Source organism: Podarcis pityusensis, assembly GCF_964106645.2.
Source record: "Podarcis pityusensis genome assembly, chromosome: 15".
Taxonomy (NCBI): Eukaryota; Metazoa; Chordata; class Lepidosauria; order Squamata; family Lacertidae; genus Podarcis; species Podarcis pityusensis.
In genome coordinates this window covers 30,314,402-30,331,535 of record NC_138040.1, presented here as the reverse complement: position 1 = coordinate 30,331,535, position 17,134 = coordinate 30,314,402, and the positions used below count along the sequence as shown (strand labels likewise).

Below are 17,134 nucleotides of genomic sequence, written 5' to 3'. Positions count from 1 at the left end.
GTGTTTCCTTTCCAACAGAGTGCTCCTGGATGTCTTAAAGGTAAAGGTAAAGGGACCCCTGACCATTAGGTCCAGTCGTGACCGACTCTGGGGTTGCGGCACTCATCTCGCTTTATTGGCCGAGGGAGCCGGTGTACAGCTTCCGGGTCATGTGGCCAGCATGACTAAGCCGCTTCTGGCGAACTAGCTGGAGTGGTACCTATTTATCTACTTGTACTTGGACGTGCTTTTAAATGGCTAGGTTGGCAGGAGCAGGGACTGAGCAATGGGAGCTCACCCCGTCGCAGGGATTCGAACCGCCGACCTTCTGATCGGCAAGCCCTAGGCTCTGTGGTTTAAGCCACAGCGCCACCCGCATCCCTCCCTGGAGGTATTAGGCAGGAACAAATTCCAAGGAGAGGGGTAGGGAGCAAAGGGCATAGGGAGGATGCATAGGGAGAATATACTTCAAGTACCAAAACAAACTGACATCATTAAATAGCCATGTTGAGAAAGATACAATAAGAGTTGAACCCCCCCCCCCGGTGCAAACCTTTTGAGCTCTCTTGCACAATGGAGCCAGGCTCCAATGAGGGACTCTGTCATGTGGGCTCCTGGTTGCACCTCCTCCAAAAAATGCACCCGGGGTCACAGCCACCCTCCCCCATGCTACGCCACTGCCATAGTGCGAACACAGATTAAAACCCAAAAAGTGGAAACACAGAGAGTACACAATAAACAGAATTGTGAACACAGCCTGTCACTGAAAATGATTCTGGTGATCTTTATGCAGTTGATAACTATCAGCTTCTGGGACAATCCTCCCGTTTCCTTTCCAGCAAGTTTCAAGTGAACATGCAGATTTCATTATGGCTTTGTGAAATCCAAGCCTCCGCTTTTGAACAAAAGACGCAGAGCTCAATGGAAACTGATGGATTTTCTTGAGTTACAACTAGTTTGCTGTTGTTGTTTTCAGCTCAAAGAAGGAAATCAAAGCCAAAGTAGAAGAGGAGGCAAACTCAGCTGGACCTGAACCAAAGTGAATATTTGCACATCCCCCTGAGAAGGAAAATTGCTGAGCTCTGCCTGGCTCTAATGGCTTGTAATTTGCTAACAACGCCTTGAGGCTTGCAAAAGGCACGACATACATCATGTCATAATAATAGCACCTGTCGATGTGAAATATACAACTGCCGCTCCTTTCGGAATCCTTGACACAGAACCTAGTTAGGCAGGAGTATATACCAGGAGTATATATATATGATTCCCAGCAGTCACCTCCTCCACCTCTCCTTCCTATTTCTTCTAAATAGCTGCTAACAAAAGCTGGCGCCTGATCAGGTTGCCCAGGCCTCCCATTGAGCTGGGGGGCCCATTTGCCAGTCATGCAAATTGAAGCTGGAAGACATAATGCTCTCCCAGACTAGACACTGATGTAAATTAAGTTCAGCAAGAATTAGCTCTGTCCCTATTCATGGAAGCATTATGTTGAATTAAGATATATACGGAATTAGGCTCGTAAGAGGCTTGGAGATGTCAGCTCCCTTAAGTTGCTATTATTTGTGTGTCATTTTGCATGGCAAAAACACTCCACAGTAGCGGGTCTGTTCTGTTTAATCACACGGAAAGGCACAGGTTCAGTAGAACTCTTATCCCCACCCCCACCCGTCTTCTCCACACCCCACACACCAGATTTGATTAATCTAACAGAAAAGCTGAAAGTCAGAAAATATTCTCAAAACTTGGAAAGCTCTGCCTTCCATCTGTTTTCTCTCCTTTCTCTGCCACAGTCTCTGAGAACTTCCAGGTCCTGCATTGAGAAGACACAGTGAAAAACCAGGGCTGAACCAGGGTCCCAAGCTAAAGAAGCCTTGCCTAACCAGATGCCCTACATTGGCCATACTAACTAGGGATGATGGGAGCTGTGGTCCTAAACACCTGGAGGGCACCAGGTTGAGGATGTTGGTGCAAGGGAAAAAATGAGTATAAAAAGGCGAATTCCCTGGATGCCAAGATCAAGGTTTGGGGCAAGTACTCTTTGGTGAGAGAACTCCAGCAGAGATTTAGAATCACAAAATATTCAGCAAAGCATGGAAACGTAGACTGTTATACCTATAATATATATCCTTCCAAGTTTATTCAAAAGTTTCCTACTTCCACCTAGCATAAAAAAGACCACACATTTGGCAAGTTAAAAATGGTTTACAAATTCTCCAAAGATCAGATTCATGTGCTTTTCCATACAGCATTCAGAAAACGTTACACAGACAGTAAAACAGTGGTGAAAGTTCCTAAATTATAGTGGCTTTTAAGAGCCAAGTGGTTTGAGCTGCAACAACCAGCTAAGCCTCTTCACACACTGAGCTGCTCAGGTTTACTGGAGGGGAGCAATCATTTGATTAACTCGTCCATACTGAAGTGAATTAAGCCTGGCAGGACAGCTTAGTCTATGATCTTAACCCCTTCATGTGTTAATTAGACTTAAGAGTGTTGGTTAAATGAGGGTGGTTATCCCACAGAGGAAGGCTGGTATGAAGGGACATGGGCTTGAACCTTTTGAAGCTACACAGGTCTGGGTTTGGTAAATTCCTGCATGGAATTGACAGCCTGAAAACCATATGAATGCCAACTTTGGTTCCATGTTGAAAGGAAAGTGGCAAGAAGAAGAAGAAGAAGAAGAAGAAGAAGAAGAAGAAGAAGAAGAAGAAAAAACCAAACATATTCCCTTTGGATATGGACCAAAATAATACTACAGTAGATAGTCTTCTATTGGAATAGTTTTACTCTATCTGTAGAAGGGGTATGCAACCTGCCCACCTGATCTTGTTTGACTCCAGTTCCCAACATCCCAGCCAGCATGGCCAACAGCCAAGAATGATGGGAGTTTAATCCAGCCATATCTGGGTAGTCAAACATTGCCCAGCCCTGCCCAACTCTCTTTCTGTTCTGTGCCAACAAGTATGAATGAGGAGATAAGATCATAAAGTGACTTCCTGCACTTCTAGTTTGGCTGTAACACTACTGAATTAATGGTATGAATTAATTTTGAAAATGAAAGCAGAATGAAATGAATGAGCCCTATGGATTTCATTTGTTTCATTCAAGAAAATAAATAAATGCATTCTAAGTGAAAATCCCTTCTTTCTTTCTTTTTTCTCCAATCTGTTATACATTTGTTTATATGGGATAAAAATATGAAAGTCACTGCAACAGGTCACAATGCTATGTGATGTGGGGCAGGGGGAGGGCAGTGAAAAGGATCCTTTATCTATCTGAAATCCAATCCCCTATAGGGATAAGAGAATTCACAGCAATGTCATGCTATTTGGATGAGAAAGACCAAGTTACTGGTAGCAGAACATTAACTAGGTCTCCCATGAAAATCAATGGGGGGGAAACAAAAAATGAAATGGATGCAATTGAAACAACTGGAAAACTAAATGAATTAAATGCCTAAAGTGAAAACTAATTGGAAAATGAAATTATTTTTCCCTTGTGCACTTCTGTGCTGAGCTAAGACTGTACAAAGCTCCAATAGAGATGTGCCTTTGGTGCTCTATTACATTATAAGCATTTAACGCACTCCTCAGCAATATAGATGCTCCCAGAGTAGCTCTCAAATGTCAGTGATAAGGCAGGTTGGCAAGCTAGAAGACATGACACAAAAGGCAACAGGAATGGGAGGAAGGAGGAAAAAAGTAAACTCAGGTGCCACTTCTTTGTTACAACAGGAGGTTAAAGGCACAGTGTAATTTCAGTGTGGTGTGTAGTCCTATGTGTTAAGTGTGGGCAATACTAAGTGGCGGCAGCAAGAATGGATACAAGTTTGTCAATGCACACCCTTTCCTAAATACAGTGGTACCTCAGTTTACAAACTTAATCCATTCCGGAAGTCCGTTCTTAAACCGAAACCGTTCTTAAACCAAGGTGCGCTTTCCCTAATGAGGCCTCCCGCCACCGGTGCCCTTCCACCATTCGGATTCCATTCTTAGACCGATGTAAAGTTCTCAAACCAAGACACTATTTCCAGTTTTGTGGAGTTTGTAAACCAAATCGTTCTTAAACCGAGGTACCACTGTAGATAGCTGAGTGAGCTTCAGATTTTCTCATCCAATGAGATTACTGTTTGTATCACTTCTGTGATCCCTAACTCAGTTTTTGTTCTGGCCTCCGAAGCACTGGAAAAGAAGCAAGGAGTATAAATTATAACAGAATTCACTGAGTACGGATTACACTCCGGTGTTGCTCGTATGATAATTTCCTGCATGTCAAATCAGTTGCTGTGCTGCTCAAAGAGAAGCATGAGAACACAAAAACTTAAAATTCCTCTCATCCAAGTTCTGTTAATCCAGAGGTATGTCATAGATTCCCCCCAAACATTTCAGATCCACACTGAGCTTCTTACATCTGCACTGCATCATGTGATTTGCAGTGTTCACAATAGACTAGAAGTTAAAATGGATCTCACAGCAAATGGTAAAACAATGAGCTTTGAGGAGATTGACATGAAAGGGGGGGAAAGTTAGTTTATAGGATTACTTTAGCTAAATTGTGTGTGTGTAAGAAAATGGATCAGGCATAGGAATGGAGATCAAGAGGCTATGTGCCTCAGTTGATGGACAGGAGCCCTCACAGGCACCTTCCCCTGAGTCTGAGCAAACAAATGCCTCCCACTACATTTCACCAGTCCAGGAGGTAGCTATGGCCCAAGGAGGTAACTATGGAACAGAGGAGGGCTGCCTGTCTTCAAGCCAGAGGGTTGACCCTTGAAGTCTGGACCACAGACCAAACGGCTGGCCCTGGAGAAGTCTGGACCACAGTCTGCTCCCAACCTTTGTCAGAGCAAACTGCTCACTTGGAACTATCCGTGGTCCTGAAACTTCTGGCCAGCCTCACCTCTTCCTCCATAAGATCCAACGTGGAACTTGAACTTGACAATACTATTACAGTAAATGGCAGTATATAAAGTACAGAAAATAAATTAATAAAATGTGTAAATTCAAGACTCAATATATAATGAGGATGCATCATGTACTTGAAAGTCAGAATTGACACAAGAGACCCCAGATGTACTTGTTTTGTATTGTTAATCACATTTTATCCCTTATTTATCCAAGGAGTTCAGGGTAGCATCCCTGTTCTATGTTTAACACTTTACTTACATAACCACATGACTCTCAATTTGACAGGAGCACCATTTGGAAACATTTTTCTGAAAGTAAGACTTTTCAGACATGGAAATATTCTGGGAACAACTGCACTATCATTGCTTATACAGAATTATTTTATTACAGTTGACCAAAACACCTAATGCTTCATGGAAACATTTACAGCTGATAATAACGGTTGTAGCAAAAGAGGCCAGGGATAAGGACAACAAGACTTCGTCCTTCAGGGCATGAACTCATTACTGAAAGGGTAAGGGATCACTTTTAATCTCTGTAGAGCACTACACTATTGCTTAGGTACATTATAATGATTTGCTATATTGTCTTCCTTGATACTGGCTGGTACAGAAAACAAAACAAACCAGAACTGAGGGCTTATTCTCATTTTGCATGGACCAACATAAATGTGGAGAATCTAAGTTCCATCTGCTATGAGCATATCAACAGTTGCTGCTAAACTCTATCGAAAATACAACTTGGCAGCACAGTTTTAGCTTACATTAGCTTTTCAATTGTGTTCCAAAATTAGAGGAGGCTCACCAAAATCCAGATGGACTGCACAGTATCTATTGAGTGCTTCTTATTGAGTGTTTTGCTATTTGTGCTAGCTTAAGATTACAAAACCCATAATGTGCTGCGCTGTTTAGGAGCAGAAACACATCCACAAGAGCTACTGTTTATACTGCTTGGAGATCACAAAGGTGTGATTAAATGTGATTCTAAGCATGCAGAAAACATCCAAGACTTAAAGCAGAAACAAACAGGCAGAACAAGACATTAGGAAGTTACCAAATGATTCTAAGATCTAAATTTAATCATCTGTTTTGTGTTCAGCAGGTTGTATTCTTTCCGATACCATCTGCACTATACATTTAAAGCAGTATCACAACACTTTAAATAGTCATGGCTTTCTCCAAAGAATTTTGGGATGTGTAGTTTGTTAAGGGTGTTGAGAGTTGTTAGGAGACCTCTATTCCCCTCACATAGTTTGAATGTCCAGAATGGTTAAACAATTCGGGGAGGTCTTCCCAGGGAATACTTGGTCTAAAAACTCTCAGCACTCTTAACAAACTGTACTTCCCAGATGGGGCCCCCTCCAGCCAGTTCTAAAGATGTTGCACAAGGATAATTTAAGGACAAAGGCGCAATACTAAAGAGGAACACGTTTCTGAAGCTGATATTATTTATTGTTATTGATATTTATGGAAAAGGGTAAAAGTGTTAATTATAACATTGTCCCACATTTTAAAAAAACCACTGAAAGTTTTGCATAAGTTTCCTTCAGGTGTCTTGAATTTGGAATGATTGAGCAAACTTTGGTTGTAAATATTTGTGGGGAAAGGGGGGAAGTATTTATTACCCTGGCTCATGCATTGATTGATCTGATTGATCTTGAGCTTTGCCTCAAAGGCTCGAAACAGGAAACGAATCAGCAAAACAAAATAAGATTTGTTCCAAATCAAATAAATATACTTGCTCTTTCATTACTTAATTCCCAGCCTCTAAAACCTAGACCAAATAAGTAGATAAATGAGAGTGGTCACTTTGAGTCAACCTGTTTGTTGCTCTTTCATACTGATTTGTTTGCACAAAGTTTCCACACCAGCTGCTTATTGAACATTCATCTGGATCTGTTTGTGGGATTGCATTACAAAATCTTAAGCAACTGTCATCCCACTCTTTCCAATGCATTTCTCCATTATTTTCCTTTCAAAAAAAAGTCTCTTTTTAAGGGGAAGCAGGCTTGTTACACAAGAACACCAAATCAACTTTAATTGTGCAACCTGAATTTGTCAGTGTGTGATTGGACCCCATCTCCAACAGAGTGACATTTGGAAAGCACCCAAAGTCACTGCCCCAAAGCACTGATGGAGTATGTGTCAGGGTTCAGTCCTGTCCAGGCCTGGAACCTCACGTTACCTCAGAGGAGGAGCGGGGGGGGGGAGGACCACACATACCCTAGAGAGCTTTGCAGGAACCCTTCATACCTTTTAGCTACATGACTTAAAGTCTTCACACCACTTGCCTGGGTTCCCAGCCAACACTAGACACACATTCCTTACCTCTAGGATCAGAGGAGATGACACACCAAGCAGGAGCTCTTGGGCCACTGGAGAAGTGCCCAATTAGCTACAGATGTGCCTACTTAGGAGGAAAGGAAAGCTCAAGTAAGCAACAGCCTGGATGACAACCATAAAGAGGTGGTGCCTGCAGCTCAGTCTAAACCAAGTCATTGCTGAAGCAACAGCAACCTTGAAGCTCTGGTGCATAGCATTTCCTGAACTGGATACAGTGGCGTAGCGTGGGATGCCTGTACCCAGGGCTGCATGGAGGGGGAATGGGAAATGGACAGCATACACATGCACATTCAACTGCCTAATGGCATCTGTGTCACCCATGAGATCGCAGCCACAGAGATAAAAAAAAAGAAGAGTTGATCTGTTGTCTGGAGAGGCCACTTCCTGGTTTACATGGAGAAGCCATTTTCAATGGAGCCCAGCGATGGAAGCATACACAACTGTATTGAAGCAGCACTGGGTGTTGAAATTTTGTGTAATGTGCATTGTTACATACAAAGGTGAGAGAGTGGTGACTTTTGTTGCAGTTGTTATTGTTGTGTTTATTGATGTGTGGCATGATTTTGATGCTTACTTTTGTAAAACTAAATAAAAACATTCAGAAAGAATAAAAGAAAAGAAATTTTGTTCCCCCTAACAATTTTGAACCCGAGGCAGCCACCCCTGTGCTACACCACTGACTGGATAGCAAACAACATACCATTCAAAAACACAGAGAGATCTCCATCTATTTGCTCCCATGGATGAAATATCAGCCAGTCACCCTAAGACAGAGGTGGGGAACCTCCAGGTCTCTCTAACTGCCCCTCAGAACTCTTTTCAGAACTGCCAAACCCCTCCCTAGCCCTGTTTCAGTTTTTGCCTGGACGAAATGTGCCTTTGAACTCTGGTAACACCTCTTGCTTGTCTGCATGGAGGATGGGGGGGGTGTAGAAACTAGCCTACTGCACAAAGGTAAAAATCACATTCATTGCTCCACTCCTTTTGCCTCTAGGTACCCACCATTAGCACATGACCCTCAGAAGGTTGCCTAGAAAGCAGTGTGGTCTCCAGGATGAAAAAGGTTCCCTGCCCCTGGCCCTGCCCTAGACTATTAAACAGTAATCGAACCAGCAAGGGAATGGTTGGCTAACAAAGGAATGGTTGACCAACAGCTGAAACACAGTCTTTAAGAGGTCATCACTGATGGATCCCAGAGATTGCAACAGGAATCAGTATAGATGCACTGGGCATTGAGATTTCTCTTCCTCTCTATTTTCTTCTCTATACAAGAGCAAAATTTTGTGTCAGCAAGAAAACAGCTCTGGGGTGTACAGTTATAATGAGACTATTATTGCAGTGTCCCGTATCACTCTTAAAGCTTGCCCTGTGGATCTGATTTCATGACCTCTCTGACCACCATGACCAGTGGTTAGCTCATTTAAGTGAAATTAAAAGTGCAAAGTTAATTGAGTAATATTTTGCAGGCACAAATTCTCTGTTCCCCACATTTTTTTATCCATGTGATTAGATTGGCTACTGCTGTTCTTCACATTTTACTTTTGAGCATCTGAGATGTGCAGTAGAAACCTATCCCCAAAGGTGAGGGAAAGAATGCAATTCAATTAGGTCAAATCTTTGCAGTTTCATAAATGGAAGTAGGGCAGTCAATTCCAAGAGGGATCCAGGAATTTACTTCTATGAAGCCAGATAAGATTTAGAGTTGATTGCAAGCAGTCAAAATTCTTACTACCAGGACAAATCTGGTGCTTAAAATGAACAGGGCTTGTCCAATGACGATTCAGCCTAACACCTGCAGTGTTTTTTGAAACAGCCTTGGTTGGAATGGGATATAAGAACCAGGAATGTTACTGAGATTTGTAATTACCTGATTTGTAATTACCTGATTTTCAACCCTGGGGTGCAGGAAGGGGGTGCAGACTGCCCGCACTGAGGGGGGTGACAATATGCTGGGCAGCACTCATCGCGGGGCCTGCAGCACACCCAAGCAACCATATCTCTCCTGGGAGAGACATGGTGGCTTGGGCGCACGCAGGCTCCGCACTGCCCAAACGGTCTGCCCACTGCCTCCCCCCCCCCCAGCTGTAGGGCGGCTGAGTGGAAGGAGGCAGGCAGACTCCAGAGGCCCCACAGTGCGCCCCACCCCAATGGCCAGCTCGCCCCGCCACTGGGCGTGCCATCCCAGGCGCCCGAGCGGCTTCCTCTGCCACTGTTTGAACCCAAGCATCATTTCCCCAAGTCCTACTCTGACCATGAATGCAAAGTGAGATTGTTTGATGTGCATGGTTGATGTCAGGCTGTTTTGTAGGTGCATGCACAAAAGTAATTTAACATTAGCCCCATATACCACACAATTAATTTGTGGGATTCATTGCTGTAAGGTGTGTTGATAGCCTCTAGCTTGGGTAGCAACATGGATCACACACACCTATGGAGAATAAATCTATCAATGACTAGGAGCTCCTGCTTGGGATAGTTACAGTGGTACCTCGAGTTAAGTACTTAATTCGTTCCGGAGGTCTGTTCTTAACCTGAAACCGTTCTTAGCCTGAAGCACCACTTTAGCTAATGGGGCCTCCTGCTGCTGCCACACCGCCGGAGCAAGATTTCTGTTCTCATCCTGAAGCAAAGTTCTTAACCCGTGATACTATTTCTGGGTTAGCGGAGTCTGTAACCTGAAGCGTATGTAACCTGAAGCGTATGTAACCCAAGGTACCACTGTATATGCAACATCCAGGTTCAGAGGCCATATGCCAATGAATGCAAGCTGCTAGGAGCAATAATTGGAAATAAATCTTGCCTCCATGTCCTGTTTCTGGGAATCCCAGGAACATCTGGATCACTATGAGAAAGCTGCTGGACTGGATGGGCCTTCGGACTAAATCAAGCAGGACTCTTGTTATGTTGTTACATTATTCTTGATGGAAAATCTCATTTAAATTCATGCTGATTGTTGTGAAACTACATAAACTAAATAGCTTTGTAGCTCTATGCTATGAATTGCATTTGCTTGGTGAGCATGTCTTCTCTATTTGAGCCCATTCTCTTATTTGTTTCTTGCCAAGATTTGGTATGGTTGCTGTACTCAGCTGGTGCCAAAACACATACCCAGAGAAAGAGAGAGGCAGAGACAGATAGGTCTTTCAATAGCAGTGAATGTGAATTTGTGTGTATGTAGAACAGAGGACTCGGGTGGCACCGTGGGTTAAACCACAGAGCCTAGGACTTGCTGATCAGAAGGTCAGCAGTTCGAATCCCCGCGACGTGGTCAGCTCCCGTTGCTTGGTCCCTGAGCCTGCCAGCCTAGCAGTTCCAAAGCACATCAAAGTGCAAGTAGATAAATAGGTACCGCTCCGGCGGGAAGGTAAACGGCACTGCTCTGGTTCGCCAGAAGCGGCTTAGTCATGCTGGCCACATGACCCAGAAGCTGTACGCCAGCTCCCTCGGCCAATAAAGCGAGATGATAATACAGTGGTACCTCGGGTTACATACGCTTCAGGTTACATATGCTTCAGGTTGCAGACTCCGCTAACCCAGAAATAGTGCTTCAGGTTAAGAACTTTGCTTCAGGATGAGAACAGAAATCATGCTCTGGCGGCACGGCGGCAGCAGGAACCCCATTAGCTAAAGTGGTGCTTCAGGTTAAGAACAGTTTCAGGTTAAGAACGGACCTCCAGAACGAATTAAGTACTTAACAGAGGTACCACTGTAAACCCCAGAGTCGGCCACGACTGGACCTAATGGTCAGGTGCCCTTTACCTTTTAGAACAGAGGCAGAAGTATTTGAATGTCTGGCATCTCCCAGACTAGTATTTCCTCATCATGGTGGGTATATGGCAAGTTTGGATAGAAATATTTCTCCAGTTTTGTAGACATGCTGCCTACCGTGTGTTTTCAATTACTGAATCTCCAAAGTGCCTTGGATTGCTTCACAGGTTCCTGCTTCAGTTCAACACACTTTGGAGAGACCCTGCTTCAAATTGGAGGAGCCCCAAATCTATCTGAAGTGGCACACTTTGGTTCAGAATTGGAGATTCATCTGAAGCTGATGCAAATCACTACCCTTACTTCCACCTGCCAGCACTCCACGGTCCTAGTCTGCATTTGGGAAAAGCTGTATTGGAAAGGGAGGACTTTTTTCCCTGAGACTTTCCTTTTCTTCACCTCCATAATGGAAAAAGAAATGAACTTTGCAGAATTTTCTCACTTGCAGCAGCAGCAACAAGAGCATCAAAAATGTAGAAGAAATAAGTTGTGAATTATAGGCAAGTAATGTCTACTTAGAGTAGATCCATTTACATTAATGGATTTAATTTAGCCAAGTTATTATTTTTCAGTGGAAAGGTATGACTAGTGTTGGATACCCCTGGAGAAATTCAACAAACTGAATTATCCAATTTATCTACTCACAAACAGAGAATTTCAAGAGGCGACTTGGACGCAGGATACATTCACAATACATGCCCACTGAACATCTGGAAAGGGCTATACTTTTTCACTCAAAATGCATTTCAAGCAATCAAAATAATCTCTGCCGTGTGTGTGTGTGTTAGGAGAGCTGGATTTTTGTCTGCATCCAAATTTATGACAACCCTGAAAAGATAAAACCCCATTAAAATAATTTGCATATCCACAAAACGGTGATAACATCATCAGACTTCCCACTGATATATTAACCAGGCATAACACTTATTCTTTCTACTCCGAGGCTTAGATAAGAATGTGTGGGAGGTAATAAGGTGTCAACATGACCTGTGTTTCTAGTGCATATTAGAGGGGGGGCTTCAAGGAAAAGTTCCAAGTTTCTAAGTAGAAAAGCAGGAATAATGTTGCTAGGTAGAAATATAAAAATCAATCAGTTACAGCAAGAGCGGCCCCTTCAAGTGTCCCTACTTTCCAAGGACAGTACTTTCCAAGGATATACAGAAGCTGTCCTGTATTTTGATTTGATCCCAGAATGTCCCATTTCCCCTTAGGACATCCCTATTTTCATTGAAGAAATGTTGGAGGTATGGAGTTAGATAGGGGCGTGGGTGGTGCTGTGGGTTAAACCACAGAGCCTAGGACTTGCTGATCAGAAGGTCAGTAGTTTGAATCCCTGCGACGGGGTGAGCTCCTGTTGCTCGGTCCCTGCTCCTGCCAACCTAGCAGTTCGAAAGCATGAATTCAAGTAGATAAATAGGTACTGCTCCGGCGGGAAGGTAAACGGCGTTTCCGTGCGCTGCTCTGGTTCGCCAGAAGTGGCTTAGTCATGCTGGCCACATGACCTGGAAGCTGTATGCCAGCTCCCTCGGCCAATAAAGGGGGATAAGCGCTGCAACCCCAGAGTCGGTCACGACTGGACCTAATGGTCAGGGGTCCCTTTACCTTTATGGAGTTAGAAGGCATCTGAAGCTATCCCTATATAGGAAAGTTTCTTAATGTTTAATGTTTTATTATGTTTTTATATATGTTGAAAGCTGCCCAGAGTGGCTGGAGCAACACAGTCAGTTGGGTGGGGTATAAATAAATAACAATATTACTGTTGTTGCTGTTATGGAATAGGATGTTCCTATTTTCATCTGATAAATGTCATGACATGGGATCTGTTGCCACCGGTGTGGAACAAATTCAGCCAGATACTGAATCCTGAGGTGAGTGGGCCTGTCAGGGGCAAAAAGGGATCTCTACAAGGCCAGACATTGGGGTCATCCAATGAATGTTGAGAGATTCAGAACACACAGAAGGAAGAACTTTGTCCCACAGAGCATTGTTAAACTGTGTAATTCAGTACCAAGAGATGTAGTGATGGCTGCTGTTATGTTTGCAGGCATTGTAGGCTGAAGCCAGGTCTTCAGGCCTCCTGGAGCTCAGGGGCTTCATCTGCATAACAAAAGACAGAGAGGATTCTGAAACCCTCCATTGACATTGTTAGTTGCTGGCAGGCAGCCAATCCCTGCTGAGATAGGGCCAGTGTTGTGATTCGCTAATTGCAACATTAAGGCGACCTATCACAGGCGGTGTTTGTGTTTTGCCTGGGCCAGCTTAAGGTATATATACTGGGCCAAGTGCCCCTGTTTGTCATTCTAGTTCTTTTGGTTCCTGATGTTCCAATAAATCCAGTAGTGATGTATGGAAGTGAGAGCTGGACCATAAAGAAGGCTGATCACCGTAGAATTGATGCTATTGAATGATGGTGCTGGAGGAGACTCTTGAGAGTCCCATGGACTGCAAGAAGATCAAACCTCTCCATTCTTAAGAAAATCAGCCCTGAGTGCTCACTGGAAGGACAGATCGTGAAGCTGAGGCTCCAATACTTTGGCCACCTCATGAGAAGAGAAGACTCCCTGGAAAAGACCCCGATGTTGGGAAAGATTGAGGGCACAAGGAGAAGCGGACAATGGAGGACGAGATGGTTGGACAGTGTTCTCCAAGCTACCAGCATGAGTTTGACCAAACTGTGGGAGGCAGTGGAAGACAGGAGTGCCTGGCGTGCTCCGGTCCATGGGGTCACGAAGAGTCGGACACGACTAAATGACTAAAAAACAACACTGGGCTAAGAGTCCCTGTTTGTCATTCTAGTTCTTCTGATTCCTGATGTTCCAATAAATCCTTTTTGAGCTGAATCTCTGTCTTGGGTCATGCCTGAAGCCACCTACACTTCACCTGCCAACTTGGCAAGCTTTAAAGCAGGGGTGACAAACTCATGGAAGATAAGGCTATCAAATGGCTATATTGCCTCCAGTATCAGGGGCAGATTGTCTCTGAATACCAACACAGGCCATTCTTATATTTTTACATTGTGATTATCACATTCATAAACAACAGTGAAAGGGGGGGGGGAGAAATGTTAATTCTTTCCTTCAATCACAGCACTGCAGGCAATTAGCATACAATGTACACCATTGTGGCTTTAGTATTTAACATGGATGCAATATTGAGAATTTATAGCGGCTTGTGGACAATAACAGCATTTAAGAGAGAATTTGATGAGGCACTATGGATCTACATTATGCAAATTTATTGCTTGGTTAACATGATTCGGATGGTACACGCTGGCACTTTAAAAAGAAACTGCAATCCAGTCAGAAAGCATAACTGTGTGACCCAAGCATCACAGACAACAAAAAGGAACAATTATAAAAAGGAAAATCTGGGGGGGGGGGAGATGTCTAACGAGTGGGACAGAAGAAATCTTTGAACCAACTGAAATTGCATCTCACCAAGAAAGAACGAGGAAAGGAGGTTCAGGAGGATGCTTTGGTGAGTGAGTTGCTGACTTGATATCTTTTCTGAACCTTTTTTCCCAGTTTCAGTTTATTTGATCTACAGAACTTAAATATCAAATGCAGAATAGTGTTCTTAAGTAGAGATGGAAAGGCCTGGAAAAAAAACCAGAAAAATGGGGGGCAGGGGTTTTCCCCCCATTTTTTTCCAAAAGCCATTTTTTGTCCAGAAAAAAATGGAGGGGGGGGGAACAAGTTTGATATAGTCTGAATATTCCAAACACTTTTTTTTTTCAATTTTTCCAGAAAAAAAACAGGGGGGAGATGGGGGTTTTTCCATTTTTTCCCAGGGGTTTTCCAGGCCTTCCCATGTCTATTCTTAAGACATCCACAGCACACAAATTGTGTCTTTTAAAATAAAACAAAGTAAAATCCGTTTAGCACTGAATGCCAGGGAAACTAAATCTTCCTTCAACAAATTCAATTTTACTTTAAAATAGATATATATTATAAATCTGTGCCTAAGATTCATTTGCACTAGCTATCCCATACCTCTTGGTGATGCTACTGAGGGTGTGGAACCATCCATACACAAGCAGGTCATTTGATAGGATTTTTTGGACTCACCGTGATTCCTGGGGTGGGGGGGTGTTGATTTTTTTCAGGGGTTTCATCTGCAATGTGTGCGGCAACTCCTTAAAGTGTGGGGATCCCTACACTCTGTCTTCATACTAGATCCTTCACCTGCACACATTTTTTTTGTTTGTTCTTTCCATTTATATCCTGCCTTTGTTCCATTATGGACTGCAAAGCAGCATACAAAATGGTTGGTTCCTAGGCAGTCACCCATCCAGACATTGACCAGGTGCAGACCTGCTTAGCTTCAGAAAGATGCTGGATGCACATACCTTCAGACTATACCCAGACTATACAATGAGCCTGCGAGGGAGGATTGGGGGTGGATAGAGAGAGATGCTTCATGATGAGGAGAAAGGTCAGACTTGAACCCATGTCTCCCTTTTTCTAGTTCAGTTCATCTGCTACATCTTGCTGGTAGCTCCTGGCTATTGCAGCTAAGGAATCTATTCTATTTCTTATTTTTCAGGTTTGCTACTCTGCCAACAGGACACAAGCAACAACAGTAACAGCGACAATAGAAAATAAAACCAACCTGCCTGTAAACCAGCAAAAAATAATAAGAATTCCAGTTTATATAACCTCACGTATTCTCTGCAAAACAAGGATACACAGTCTGATTTCCCCAACACAGCCCTACCTCCTAATAAACTATGAATGCAGCAGAACTGAGCAATATCTTCTTTACAAAATGCACAATGTAAATTGCACATAATAAAACCAAACCCCCACACCCCTCACACAAATTATATTTCCAAGCATAAAGCAAATGGCATGCCTACCATATAACTCAGCAGTTATATGGATTCCTGGGTTGTTAAGGAGGGGAGCCTTTCTCAGACTGCACACCTGTGTTTCTGTCACAAATTTACTTCTGATGGTGAGCAATTTAGTATCAAATGAAGTTTAATTGAGGAATATTTTAATTGCATTATATATGTTCCTCATGAGAACATTGTTGTGACAGAACCCAGGGGAAAAAATTAAGGAAAAGATAAGTTGATTGGAACCGTACACACAATGCATACTGGGTAAATGCATAGTAATGAAGCCAGAAGATCACTTTTTTCATTTATATTGCTTATTAGTCATAGAGTAGTTCAGTTCCACTGAGAAATGGGCCCCCTGCTGAAGCTGCCTTACTGGCCAGTGGACCTTCTTGCCAAGGGATGGGGAGCCTGTGGTCCTCCAAATGATGCAGGACTCCAGCTCTCATCCTTTATGAACATTGGCTGTGCTGGCTGAGGCTGATGAGGGTTATAGTCCAACAACCTCTGCAGGACCCCATCCCTGTCCTCATCCTATTGTCTACTCTGGCTGGTATTCAGAACCAGAAGTCTTTCTCAGCCAGCGCTACTACCCAAAATACTTCTTTAACATTAAACCTGGGATTAAACCTGGGATTTATGTATGCAAAGCATACAGGTTTTCCATCTAGGCCATTGCACCAGGGTCAGCCAATGTGATGCCCTCAAGATGTTGAACTAGAACTCCAATCAACCCCAGCCAGGGATGGTGTGAAGTGCAGTTCAGCAACATCAGAGAGCCAGAGGTTTCCCACACCTGCTCTAGATGCTGTTGGACTGCAACTCCCATCAGCCTTAGCCAGCATGGCCAGTTGCCGAGGATTATCGGCGCTGTAGTCCAACAACATCTGGAGGGTGCCATGTTGGTTATCTGTGCCGTAAATATTCAAATCAAAACCCAAGCAAAACTGGTTTAGAAAGATTTGAAGCAGTCATTTATGAGCAGGGGGAATTTATACAGTTATTTACCTCTGCCTGGAAGCAACAGTAAAATCTCAGTAAGAAATAAAGAAAATGTTGTGGTTAAACTTCCATGCATCCACTTATGCACTTGATGCAAGGCATTACTCTGCTATCCTTCCCATTTAAGCATTCTGCCTACCAAGAATGAAGTTTGTAGATCAAGACGTCTTCTAAGCACAAGGTCATTGATAAGTAGTTTGATCCATTCTTTCTTTGGACCTGCAAAATTCTCTTTAATGTACCGTATTTTTCCGTGTATAAGACTAGGTCCCCCCCCAAAAAAAATGTCAAAAATCAGT

At 43.3% G+C, this 17,134-nt stretch overlaps 1 long non-coding RNA gene across 1 annotated transcript in view; it reads left to right on the top strand.

Annotated features, from left to right (window-relative positions):
* Positions 1 to 15,691, top strand: part of LOC308464557 — a 44,447-nt gene extending 28,756 nt beyond the window's left edge. Inside the window, exons 2-3 of the long non-coding RNA XR_013980094.1 lie at positions 5,274 to 5,397; positions 15,536 to 15,691. This is a non-coding gene — a long non-coding RNA (uncharacterized lncRNA). The remainder of the gene's footprint in view (positions 1 to 5,273; positions 5,398 to 15,535) is intronic.
* Positions 15,692 to 17,134: the final 1,443 nt, after the last annotated feature.